This window comes from Globicephala melas, chromosome 12 (assembly GCF_963455315.2).
Source record: "Globicephala melas chromosome 12, mGloMel1.2, whole genome shotgun sequence".
Taxonomy (NCBI): Eukaryota; Metazoa; Chordata; class Mammalia; order Artiodactyla; family Delphinidae; genus Globicephala; species Globicephala melas.
In genome coordinates this window covers 35899604-35912723 of record NC_083325.1, presented here as the reverse complement: position 1 = coordinate 35912723, position 13120 = coordinate 35899604, and the positions used below count along the sequence as shown (strand labels likewise).

At 44.3% G+C, this 13120-nt stretch overlaps 1 long non-coding RNA gene across 1 annotated transcript in view; it reads right to left on the bottom strand.

Annotated features, from left to right (window-relative positions):
* The window catches only part of LOC115864023 (uncharacterized), a 66599-nt gene extending 63372 nt beyond the window's left edge, over positions 1-3227 (bottom strand). Inside the window, exon 1 of the long non-coding RNA XR_004043772.2 lies at positions 3148-3227. This is a non-coding gene — a long non-coding RNA (uncharacterized lncRNA). The remainder of the gene's footprint in view (positions 1-3147) is intronic.
* Between the last annotated feature and the right edge of the window lie 9893 nt (positions 3228-13120).

The following is a 13120-nucleotide window of genomic DNA, read 5'->3' as shown; positions in this document are numbered from 1 at the left end:
CATAAATCTGACAAAAACATTTACAGTAAAAGTAAGCCTCCCTTGCACTCCTGGTCCCCAGCCTCCCAGGTCCTCCCTCAGAAGCAGCCACTGATCCCCTACCTCCAGTCCACCCGCTTCTCTCCCTACCGGCCCAAGCCTTGTCCAACCACCCTTTTCTGCTTTCCAGAATCTTGTTTTTTAAAGCATAAATTGATCCTGTTTTTCTTTGTCCTTGGATATGTGAAAATGCAAACTCCTTGGCCCAAGCTACAAGCCCTTTCCTATCAGGCCCCACAGACTTCTCCAACCTTCTCACCCCCAGCCCCACTCACAAGCTTTGTTCCAGCCAGGCCCAAGCACTTGCAGTGGCCTAAATCCATGTTCTCATCTGGCACAGTGTGTATTTAAAAATAATTTTTAATTTACTTTTTTGAGTAGGTAATACTAATACACACACATATAATATCTTACTTCCCTAAGCACCACTATTCACTAATTTCTTGTAGTTCCTTCCAGATAATTTTTATGCATATTCCTCTCCCTTTTTTTACTCAAATGATAAATGTAATTGACACTTTCTACATCTGTGTTTTAAAAATTTAGTAATAATATCCTAGAAACCTTTCTATAGCAATTCATAAAGAGCTTTCTCATTGTTTTTCATAGCTCTGTGGTAATCAATTGCTTGGATATACTCTAACCTGGCAAACTTTTTTGGACCAGATAGTCAAGGATAGTCAGGACAAGAGAGTCAATATTTGAGGGTTTGTGGGCCATCCAGTCTCTGTGAAAACCACTCCCCTCTCTGCTCTAGTGTAAAGGAAGCCCTGGATGGTGCGTAGACAAAGGGCCCCGGCTGTATTCCATATACCTGTACTTATAGATGCTGATGTTAGAATTTTATACGATGTTCATGTGTTATGAAATAGAATTCTTCTTTTGATTTTTTTCAACCATTAAAAAATGTAAAACGATTCACAGCTGCAGGCCCTGCAAAAGCACGCAGAGGGCCAGTTTAATGAGAGTTCGCTGACCCCTAACTTAGTTAACCAGTTCTCAATTAATGAGCATTTAAATCACTTCTAATCTTTTGCTGCAATTTATAATCATGTACATATGTCACTTTATATGCATCCAAATACTTCTCCCTGTAGGGTCAGCTCTAAGAAGCAGGGCTGCTGGGTCAGAAGGTGTATGCGTTTATTTTGATGAGGATTGCTAAATTACCCTTTTAAGGGCTGTACTAGTGGACATGCTCACCAGCAATGGATGGGAATGTCATGTCTTCACAGCCAAACTTGGGTTTTTGCCAAGCTAATAGGTTTAAAAAAATAAGAGGCATCTCAGCACACAGCCATTTGTATTTTTTTTTTTTCTGAGTGTTGTCTTTTCACATCCTTTGCCCATATTTTTATAAATCTTTTCTTTAGAGGTTTGTTTATATTTTCATGGTTTAAGGAGATTAGCCCTCTGCTGAGTTGTGTATATTCTTTGCAGATTTTCACTTGTGTGTTACTTTGCTTATACAGGTTTGCTCGTTTGTTTGGTGTGCACAAGCTCTAATTTTTTTTTAACTTTTATCAGCTGAGTTTATCAGCTTGTTATGTGACAGCCTGTGGTTTTTGAGTCATAATTAGGAATAATTTTCCCACTCTAAGATTATAAAAGAATTCTCCCATGGTTTCTCTTGGTACCTGTGTGGTTCTCTTGTCAACATTCAAATGCTGAATCCATTTGGAATTTATTCTGGTATATGGTGTGAAGTATGGCTTCAACTTAATTTTTTATTAGATGGCTACCCAGGAATCTCAACACCATTTATTGAAGAGTCACTGGATTTGGAATGCCACATTTATCATATACTAAATGTATTTATAGTCTTCATAAAATATATATATTCATTGGTCTGTCTATTCATGTGCCTTGAAGGTTTTTTGTTTTGTTTTACAGATTTCCTTTTTTCTTTCTTTGGGCCACTCTGCGTGGCTTGTGGGATCTTAGTTCCCCGACTAGGGATCGATCCTGGGCCCTAGGCAGTGAGAGTACAGAGCCCTAACCACTGGACCCCCAGGGAATTCCCTATGACGTTTTTAATGATCAAAGTGCTATAGTTTGTTTTTATGTTTGTTGATCTCGTCCAGGATTTCTCAACCTCAGCACTATTGACATCTTGGGCCAGATATCCTTCTTTGTTGTGGAGGGCTGTCCTGCACATTGTAAGATATTGAGCAGCATCCCTGGCCTCTGCCCACTAGATACCAGTAGCAGGCGTGCACACACACACACACACACAGAGTGATAAGCAAAAAAAAAAAAAAGAAGAAAGAAAAAAGTTTCCAGATGTTTCTAAGTGTCCCCTGGGGGACAAAATCACCTCAGTTGAGAACCACTGGTTTAGCCATGCCTTGTTGCTTTTTTTTTCTTTTCCATAGCTTCCCATTTCTTCTTGTTTATTTCACCACAATGATCCCTCTACTTGGAATGTCTTTCACGTACTCACTTTCCTCTCAGCATTCAGCTCAGGCCCTCAGGAAGCCTTCCTGAACCACCCTGCTCCGTCCTGTCCCCACCCAACCCGGTGTGACCACCATGAGAATTTCCATGAAATTTGCTTGTCTCTCGCCCCTGACCGGGCTGTCAGCTCCTAGAAGAGAGGGGTTTTGTTCCTGCCTTTATCTCCTCTGGCACATAGCCTCTTGCACTGAGCTTGGCACAGGGTAGGTGTTCCATCACTATTGTTGGATGAATGGGTAAGTGGATACTTCTTTTACCCACCTCTCACCAACAGCCACAAGTTCAGTCAAAGCAGATGGGTGAAGGATGGGATCTGTTACCCAGAATGCATCCCTGGTGCTGAGAACCGGGGTGGGGAGAGCTTGTGTGTGTCCAGGCACACTAGTCGATGAGATGTGTGCAATCTCCTGTTTAATACCCTGCAGTCCCCAGCTACTAAGATACACTCAGCTGCTTAGGAACAGGAAAAGGAAAGCTGGGGACAGCTAGCCTTGGTGGTTTCCTGGAAAAACTGGATAAATAGTGTTGACAACATGAGCCCTGGAGTCTGACAGCTTATGTCAGATTCCTACTCTATTCACTTACCAGGTACTTAAACTCTTTAAGCCTCAGTTTCTTCATCAGTGAAATGGGGGTAATAATAGTACTCACCTCAGAGGCGAGCAATGCCCCCTTTGGCTGGCTGTTTATAGTCTGATGAGTTCTCCCAGTTCTCTTGCCCTGAGCACCCTGGTGAGAGGAGAGAGAGACGAAATGATTACTCCGAGGTACAGGCCAGACCATGTGGGAGAGAATGATGGTGTTTGGGGGCCCCTGTCTGACTTTTCTCTAAGGCAAGGAGACCCTAGCACTGATGTGGGCCTCAGGAGCCAGGAAAGAATCAGACACTAGGTAGGAAGTCTCCCCCTCCAAAAGTTGACACCACAAGCATTTACCCAAGATCTTTTTTTTTTAACTTTTTATTTTATATTGGAGTATAGTTGATTAACAATTGTGTGATAGTTTCAGGCGTACAGCGAAGCCCAAGATCTTAAATGAAGTGAAATGATTCAGTTCTATGCATAGAAGATAATGATAAGTAGAACCTATCAAGTTAAATAGATTAAACGCCAGACACTGTGCTCACTGGTTTACATACAGTTACATAACAAATCCCTACACACCTTCCTCTCTCAGAGCAGGTCTTCATCTGGTGACAGGATGGGGTGGAATTGCTATTCACAGCCCTCCTCCCCCATCATCGAGGCATGGACATATATACACTACCAAACGTAAGGTAGATAGCTAGTGGGAAGCAGCCACATAGCACAGGGAGATCAGCTCGGTGCTTTGTGACTGCCTGGAGGGGTGGGATAGGGAGGGTGGGAGAGAGGGAGACGCAAGAGGGAAGAGATATGGGAACATATGTATATATATAACTGATTCATTTTGTTGTAAAGCAGGAACTAACACACGATTGTAAAGCAATTATACTCCAATAAAGATGTTAAAAAATTTTCTTTATTTATTCTAGCCCTGTTTATCTACAACCTAAAAGCTCTCTCCTGGCTGCCACACCCGGCTCTGTGTAGGCTAAGCTGGAGCTAGAAGCACACTGAATGAATCAGATGTGAGTACAGGCTCTAGTCTCGATTTTAGAGGCTTTTAACTCCCAGCCGCTCGTGACTGTGCAGCATGGCCCTGCCTGCACCCTCACACCTGCTGCCTACAGTACTGTAAAGAGCATGCCTGCTGCTGGCGAAAACAGGAGTTCCAAGAGAGAAAACAGACATTACCCAAAGAACACATGCTTCTCTTTTGCATTTCTTCTGATGCCTGCTCAGAACCCATGAGTGCTGAGAAGATATCGCTGATGGGTTTACCCTGGACTTAGTTGCATTTCTATGGATGTGGCCCATAGAGGCAGTGGGGTACATAGGTCTCCTTTCAGAGGTTCTTCTAAGAAGGGAAATGGTGTGCCCCATTTATTTTGTTTCCACCACAATCTTTATCCAGGCCATCTGTCACCTTTTCCCCCAGAATCTACAGCCCTTTCAAGGATGTCTCTGACCCTAACCTCTACCTGCCTGTGACACTGTGATTTATAATACGAGATATATATTTGGTCTTTGACCTTCCGTCTTTACTTAGTGAAACTTTACCTGGTGAATGCATCAAATAGCATGTAAATGTCACTTCCTCAAGAAGGCCTGCCCCCAGTTGGTCATTACCAGCTCTCATGGCTCCAAGTACCACCACTTATCACAGTTGCAATTTTATATTGTTTGTGTAATAATTAATTAATGTTTTCTCTCCCAGTCCATGAGGGCAAGTGGTTTCTTTTTTTCTTACCACTTATCCTCAGAGCTTAGCATAATGCCTGACACATAACAGATACCTGGCATTTATTAAGTGAACAGTAAATAACGGGTAGTGTAATCTAGTAGATAATGCTAATATTTATGTGCCAGGAAAGTTCTGAGCATGTTAGAAATACTACGATCTTCCTACCAATCTATGGTTTGGGTAGTATTACCCCTACTTTACACACAGGAAAATTCACCCATGATCCCATAACTGGAAGAGGCAGGATTTGAACCCATGGAGCTGGCTCCAGAGTCTGAACCTTTAACCACTATGTTCTAGCCTGTGTTGTTCTCCCATGTTTTAGTAAATCCACAAATTTCATTTGGTTCTAGGTTGTTATTATATCATGCCTTGTACCTCTTACTTGCAATGAATTGTACTCCACTTGATGTGACATTAGATAATTTCCTTGACAAAGTGTTTTATCTGCCAAATAGCACTGTAGTAATATGCATCCTGTGTTTTAGCAAAAATAAATTGTACGTATGAATAAAAATTTGGTAGCAAACCTGTGAATGGACAGTACATGGGTTGAGAACCACTGGTCTACTGGCTGATAACCAATCTTTAGTATACTTATTAATCCCATTCTCTTTTATGGATTATAGATAAAATCTTAGTCACCATTCCCCTGAGAAAAATGTTTTCCTGGACTTGGTGGCATGCTTCATCTTTCTGCTCAGGAACCTTTGATCCAGAGGAGAAGCAAGGTCTCCTATCCCTAATGTCCCAAATACCCCCTCTCTGACATTCGCAGTGGTCCACCTCAAAGGGCAAGGCCAAGCTTGTATTCAGAGGTTTTGATTTCTTTACAGCTGTGTTCCTGGTTCCTTGGTACTTTGCAAAAATCACCCTCACCCCCTTGCAGGAAAGTACCAGGGACATTAATCCAGGGCTTTCTTGGGTGACCGGCACATTTTCACTTTTCTAAGATGGAATTGGAAGTAGCCTACCATCCCTGGTAAAATATTTTTTAAAAGACGTATTTTTAGCAAGGTGTATAAGTGTGTATGTGTATATATGCGTATGCATATATATAGTATCTATATTTTATACATGTAAATTAACAGACTAGAGATGGGGATAATCTCTGTCAAGAGTGCTTACCTCCAGAGGCAGAGGTAAGAGTGAAAGAGATGATGAAGGGGAACTTCTTCAGATTTGGGGAGGTGGTTTGCTTCTGAACATTTGGATCTTTACAGTAGGACTATATTTACGTATCAGATAATTAACTCCTTCCTCCCAAAAGAAGAGAGACAAAGAAAGAATTATTATTAATGCTGAGGAAGGGAGGGAAGTGAGGAGGGGCAACAAATGAAAGGACTCTCATTTTTGACTCTGTATACTTCCGTATTATTTGAACTTATGCATCAGGGACACACGTATTTCTTGTGCAACTATATTTTTTATCATGCAAAGGCTCACTGATTCACTAAACAGCTAATATTTTTTACTCTTCACTCGATGCTGAACACTGTGTTCTGTACTTGATCTGCCGAAATCCGTGCAATATTCCATGAGTGACATACTGTCATCCCATTTTATAAAAGAGGAATTTGGAGCCCAAAGACTGGTTAGGTCATCTGCCCAATGGCCCATCTAGGTAGCAAAGAGCAGGCTGGGAACCAACCAGCTCTGCCTGATTCGATGTGGGTCATGGTGGTGGGTACCAGCAGGAATGAGGCTTCCCTGCCTTTATGTAAGTGGAACCTAGTCAAGATGGAAAACATGAGAGAAAGGCTAAAGAAATGAACAGACTGAGGAAAATAAACAGAGACATTTAGCAGAAAGAAATGCTCAGAGAAATAACCCTAGTAAACTTGAATGACAACAGAAAGACAGTCAGAGACGGTTTGGTGCCCCCAAACACCCGTAAACATTTTCATTTGACTCTGCACACCCTAGAAGCCTCATGTCACACTGCAGCTCTGTCCAGACGATTCTAAAAATAGCCTGATAGAATCCTGTGGTTGGAAGAGACTGTGAGAGGTAAATGAGTCCGTCCCCTGCCTGCAGAAGGGAGTAAGTGTTCTCCTTACAGGAAAACCGAGGCAAGAGTAACTTAAATTACTAGATCAAAGTCACTTCTCCACCCCAGCGCTAAGTCAGCCAAAGAGTTGGAGCTGGGGTCAAGGGCACCGATAGCCTCATGATTCAGCATGTGGAAATTATATTCATATCACAGCTCTTTACAAAGGAAACTTACTGCCCACCCTCTTTTCCAGCTGTAAAACATCTGGCTGGCAAGGGTCGGGGGGTAGGTGTCAGCTGGGAAAATGAAAAGGAGTCACTGTAATGCCCCTTCTCCCAAGGCAGCATCAGGAGGAGGAATGCGGATGGTGTTAGGGGCTTGGGGCTCAGAAGGAGGTGGGCGTCAGTTGTTCTTGCATTGTCGGTGTCATTCTTTATTCCTGTAATCTACCTCGTCAGGATGGGGTTCCATTGGCACACCAGATCAGGCTAAGTGTGTCATGAATGATTAAAGGCCTTGCAAGAGATTAAGGGAATTACATTTGTATGCTCCATATAGCCAATGGCTGAAGGACAACTGCAGGCAAGCCTCTGAATAGCTTTACACGTGAAAAATAAGAATAACTGAAGATGGTTCCAGGGCTTAGCGCTTTAAATCATGAGGATGTGATGCAGAGACAAGTTCTCTGAGGGCAAGTGGCTCCTCAGTCATGGGCACTGAGGACGGTTGATGGTTGTGTAGGATTTGAATGAAGATACAAGTCTGACAACATCGATCTAGGAAGCAATCCATAGGGCCGCCTTTGGGCCACTGTGGTTAACTGGGTCAGGACTAGGGTGAAGCTCTCACCTCCAGTGCAAAATTTAAGGGGACACCAAAAAACTCAGTCATCAAGAAAAATAATATTTTAATGCCACATATTTTTTTTTTGTTGCTGTACGTGGGCCTCTCACTGCCGTGGCCTCTCCCATTGCGGAGCACAGGCTCTGGACGCGCAGGCTCAGCGGCCATGGCTCACAGGCCCAGCCGCTCCATGGCATGTGGGATCCTCCCAGACCGGGGCACGAACCCGTGTCCCCTGCATCGGCAGGCGGACTCTCAACCACGGCGCCACCAGGGAAGCCCTAATGCCATATTTTTAAAAAATAAAAATTAATGCAAAAAAATCCAAGATGAACAAAGACTATTACGGGGCCGTAATATATTGGAGCCTGAGGCAAAAGGAAAAATGTAAGTCCCTGGCTTTAGTGGAAGCAAACTCATCAGTCATATTTTCCACATCTACTTCTCTGCTTCTCTCATTTTTAATTGAGAGAATTGTCATGTTTGACAGTTTCTCTTGACTAAGTGACAATCTTAAATAATTTTAAATTAATTAAGCAGAACTAAAATCAGAATAAATTCTGTTGGGGTATAAATCAAATATTCAAACTTAAAATAATGTGAGTTTTAATGTACCTACTTTCCAATCTTTCAATATTTTTTCAACTACTTTAATGTTCTGGAAAAAAGTAATAATTAACAACTACATATGGGGGCACAGAGCTTTCCTTCTGCTTTGGACTCCAACACGGCCCCCATGGCTTGGGTGGTAAATAAGCCACATCCGCTGGTCTCCATTTGGAAACACGGTGTGTCTGTGTCAAACCTGGGTAATCCTGCCGATTACTACGCCCCTGGGTCTACAAAAAACCCTTGGGCTCTCTGGGGATGCCCTTTAGGATTGGGGATTCAGGAAGTCATCTCGTCCCGTTTCACACCTTTCTATAGGCCACGAGATTATTGGGAACTGGGGAGACATTATCCCACCCTCACTGCTTGATGTGTGGGAGTCTCTGACTTTTGGGGAGGAGTCACCTGGAGTCCAAGGGCACATAGCACATCCTTGATACAGAACATAGGACTAGTACTTCTGTACACCAAACAACTTTAAGAAACACCATTTGGAGGTTCTTGGATAGAAGAAACTTTCTGAGATAATGAGGTTTTTCTTATTCTTTTGCCTTAAAACATATAATATGCTCACATGGTTCAAAATTCAAAAAGAAGTAAAAAGGTAAACATTGAGAAGCCTTTCTCCCACCCTTGTTCCACACTCTCCTCCTCACGTACAAATAGGCAATAACTTTTAGTCATTTACTGGCAATTGCGGCTTCTTTAAAATTAGCATTCGAATAGGTTTTATGAGTTAGACTGGGACCCACCCAGCTCCTTCTGGATGAGACGATCTAGCTGGTGACGAGGGCTGAGCAGAGTCACATGTGTCACATTTTGTGTATGTGGCTGACACTGGCAACATGGAGCCAGCATCTTTTCAGGTGCCACCGGAGCCCACAGGCATCCAGGCCTCTCTTCCAGACTGGCACAGCATCTAGTGTCAGTGCTACTGGATACCCCAGAGCCAAGCCAATGGGGAACAGGTCTGAGGCCGTCAGCACGGTTGGCATCTTGGTCTAATAATAACAATCCCCAAAGAAAAGGGTATCAGTGTTTCCTAGAAACACATGACGGAGTTTGTAATCTGTCCCCATTGAACCGCAAGCAAGCTTCTGCATACTCGGGATTACACGCATCCTCGCAATTGGAATGACATTCCAAACCACAAACACAGCTCTTTGTTTTTGTGGTCACCATGTACCCTCAAGATATCAGTTGCTCCCAAGGTGACTGATTTCCTCTGCTCTCTTGGTTATGGTTGAGGAGGTCACTGGGAGAGTAGGAGGGAGGAACCCTCTTAGAGCCAGGGTCCCACAAGACCCAGAGTTGGAGGGTAAGCGGAAGCCAGGCTGGAAGAGATCTCAATACCAACTGGGGAGAAATGCTGACTGAACCACCAAGCCACGTTAGCTTTATAATGTGTGGAAGGCATCTTCTCCTCACGCCTCTTTTGGCCACATCCCTACTCACCACTCTTCTCTATAAAGTTGTTGCCCACTGAGACACCCTCTAGGGCCTGCTGGCAAACTTTCAATTCCTTCTGGCTTTCAGCTGAGAGGCCCCTCCCAGACTTCTCCACTCATTCCCACCCTTCACAAGGCCTTGGAAACTTTGTTGAAAACTTGGGTGGTGTGTGAACACCCAGGTGCCACGGTAAGTCCTGAGTAGAGTGAACCCCTCTGCTCTCTCTGAGCCCTCAGTCTAATTCAAATTTAGGAGGACACAGAGGCTACAGGGTAAAGAAAAAGCAAGCAGAGTTTGTGGTTCCACCCTCGGGCAGCATTACCTAGCCTAGAGCAGACATGTTTTTTGGTTCAATTCAACTAGTGTTAATTAATGCGTTCAAAAAGTGGTGATCGGGCTTCCCTGGTCGCGCAGTGGTTGAGAGTCCGCCTGCCGATGTAGGGGACGCGGGTTCGTGCCCTGGTCCGGGAAGATCCCACATGCCGCGGAGCGGCTGGGCCCGTGAACCACACGGCCTCTGAGCCTGTGCGTCCGGAGCCTGTGCTCCGCAACGGCAGAGGCCACAACAGTGAGAAGCCTGCGTACCGCAAAAAAAAAAAAAAAAAAGTGGTGATTGCTGTGGAGGCAAATTTAAGAGTAAGAACCCTCTGTTGAGCAGGAGGGACAACGAGTGGTAGCCAGTGTTCAAAGAACAGGAAATGTCTCTGGAAAGACAGGCTGTGAAATCATGACAAGGATCAAATGCCTAAATGCTGAAGGAAATCCACGTGAAGGAAAGAGAAGCTGCAGGGTGGGTTCTGAAGGGAGATTACCGGAAGAAGCAAGATCCAAAGCACTGTCCCTGTTTTCCTCAGACCCAGGCAAGCCTCCCCCTTCTTTCGTTTGTGCAGTGCCTATTTGCACCTGCTTCACTATGGGCACTCAAGAATTGACACAAATAATGTATTTCTCGGCATATTTTTTCTGTCTCCCTGGATATCTCTTCCTCCATTTTTGAGAAGAAACATAAAGAAACAACTTTTTCTCTGGAAGACTGATTTCATCACCAACAGTCCATTTCCAGAGATATACCATATCTCAGGACATATCTCGTGTGCTATGTCCCAGGAACACTTTAACACATTTTCATAAATAATTGTCAAGGGTTATTGGCTATTCTTCTGTCAGTGAGTGGGGTAAAGCGTAGAACATTCTCTCATAAAGTTAGACAAAAACAGTATCTGGGTGTTGCTTTGGCTTTCCTGACTGTTGGACTATGACATTTGCTATACTTTTTCTAAAACTCTATGATTTTGAGGTCACATTGATGGAATGCTCCTTTGTACTCTTGCTGCTGTCTGGAAATATTTGTTTTCATCTTATGGATTAAAGAGAGCTCAGAGTTCTATAGTTTAATAAGTTCGACCCAGATAGTGATGAACAGCTCATGCTTCACCCGTACCATTCTGATATAATACAGGACATCCAAATATGCCTTTTGAAATTCTGATTAGCTCAGGGCAGGAGAGTTTGAATCACTTACCTTACATTCCACTTGCTGTTAGAGGAGATTTCTCCCAGGTTCACCTCATATACACACACCACCTGGGGGGAAAAGAATCAAGAAATATTTTCCCTCACAGCAAAGTTGAATAAATGTTAACTTCCTTCCTTTGCACGTGAACAGTTAGATATCCCTCATCTTACCAAATGTCAGCTTCTCCTTCCCACGGGATGATTCCCCTCATCTTCCCAAGGTCTTCACTCCGCAAGGAGTGAAGTCCTTCTTTTTCTGCTGCTTTGATACCTCTCTCTCTCCTGAATCATTCCCATTCACAAAGAAAATACACATGAAAAATTCCCATCCTCTCATATCCCCTGGCTACAGCCCCACCTCCCTGTTTCCCATTGTACCCAAATTTCTAGAATACTCTGCCCACTGCCGAAGCCTCTGCCTTCATGGCACCACTGAAATGACCCGTCTCGGGGTCCCCAGTGACTGCCCAAGTGCAATGGTTGTGTTTTTGTCCTAATCTTTTCTCTTTTTTTTTTGCGGTACGTGGGCCTCTCACTGCTGTGGCCTCTCCCATTGCGGAGCACAGGCTCCGGACGCGCAGGCTCAGCGGCCATGGCTCACGGGCCCAGCCGCTCCACGGCATGTGGGATCTTCCCGGACCGGGGCACGAACCCGTGTCCCCTGCATCGGCAGGCGGACTCTCAACCACTGCGCCACCAGGGAAGCCCTGTCCTAATCTTTTTTGATCTGACCATTCCCTCCTCCTGGACCCTAGCTTGGCTTCCAGGTCAACCTATCTGCTGGTTTCCTTCCTTCCTCCCTCCCTGCCACCATCTGCTTAGCCTGTTCCATCCAACTTCATATGTTGGGACAAATGGAGGGTTTTGTCTCAGCCTCTGTCCGCCTCTACCTATGCCCTCCCTGGGTCATCTCATCAGTGCCCAGGGACTGAAATTCCCTCTTTATGCTGTTGACGCCCAAATTTCTACCAACTGCGACCTCTCCAGTCCAAGACTGGCTCACAGAACTACCTGCCATTGTGGCTTCTCCTTGGTCAGTGTCTCAAGGATGTCTCACAGCCAACCAATCCAAAACCAGGGCTGATCTGCATTTCTGAGCATTTGGAAATTAAACGAATTTATTCTTGTCTTCATCCTGGGTGATAATGCCTGCTGCTAAAATCTGTGTGTGTGTGTGTGTGTGTGTGTGTGTGTGTGTGTGTGTGTGTGAGAGAGAGAGAGAGAGAGAGAGAGAGAAGTGTGGTTTGGGTGTGTGACCTAGAGTTCTATCCTCACTCGCCATGTGTACAGTATCCTGATAGGCAGCTGTGTGTCATTTTCCCTGGGTTTATTTCTATTGGACTATTTACCCTTTTCCTACTGATTCCATGATATTTTGAATCATGACTTCCATGCCCCAATACCAACAAAAGTCCACTTCCCACATATTTCCTGGAATGTTGGAAAATGTTCTATAAACTATGATGATTGCCTTGCTGGGACCACGGGGCCAGGTCATACCCTTTCAGTGGGACTTGAGAGAGGGTTTCCCTGAAGGGAAGAGATGTTCTCACTGCCATTCAATCACAGAAGAATTAGTTCTGCGCCTTAGATGTAAGTTAGGGAAACCATAATCTCTCTGGGTTCAAGGCCTGAGGACACTGAAAAGGCTAGTAGTGGGCAGGTTCCTGAGTTACACGAACATAAAACAACATTTGAAAGCTTTTTTGTGTGTCATCTTACTCACTTGTCCATCTCCCACCGTGGCTGTCCCCTAAGGTCCTAACTCATCAACCATGAAGTTTCCAACAAGGGGGATTCTCTGGTGCAAGACCACATGAGAGGGGCCGTGAAGCTCTGGCCCATAGCTCTCCATCCTGGTATGCTGGAATTACAGTGGGAACTTTAAAA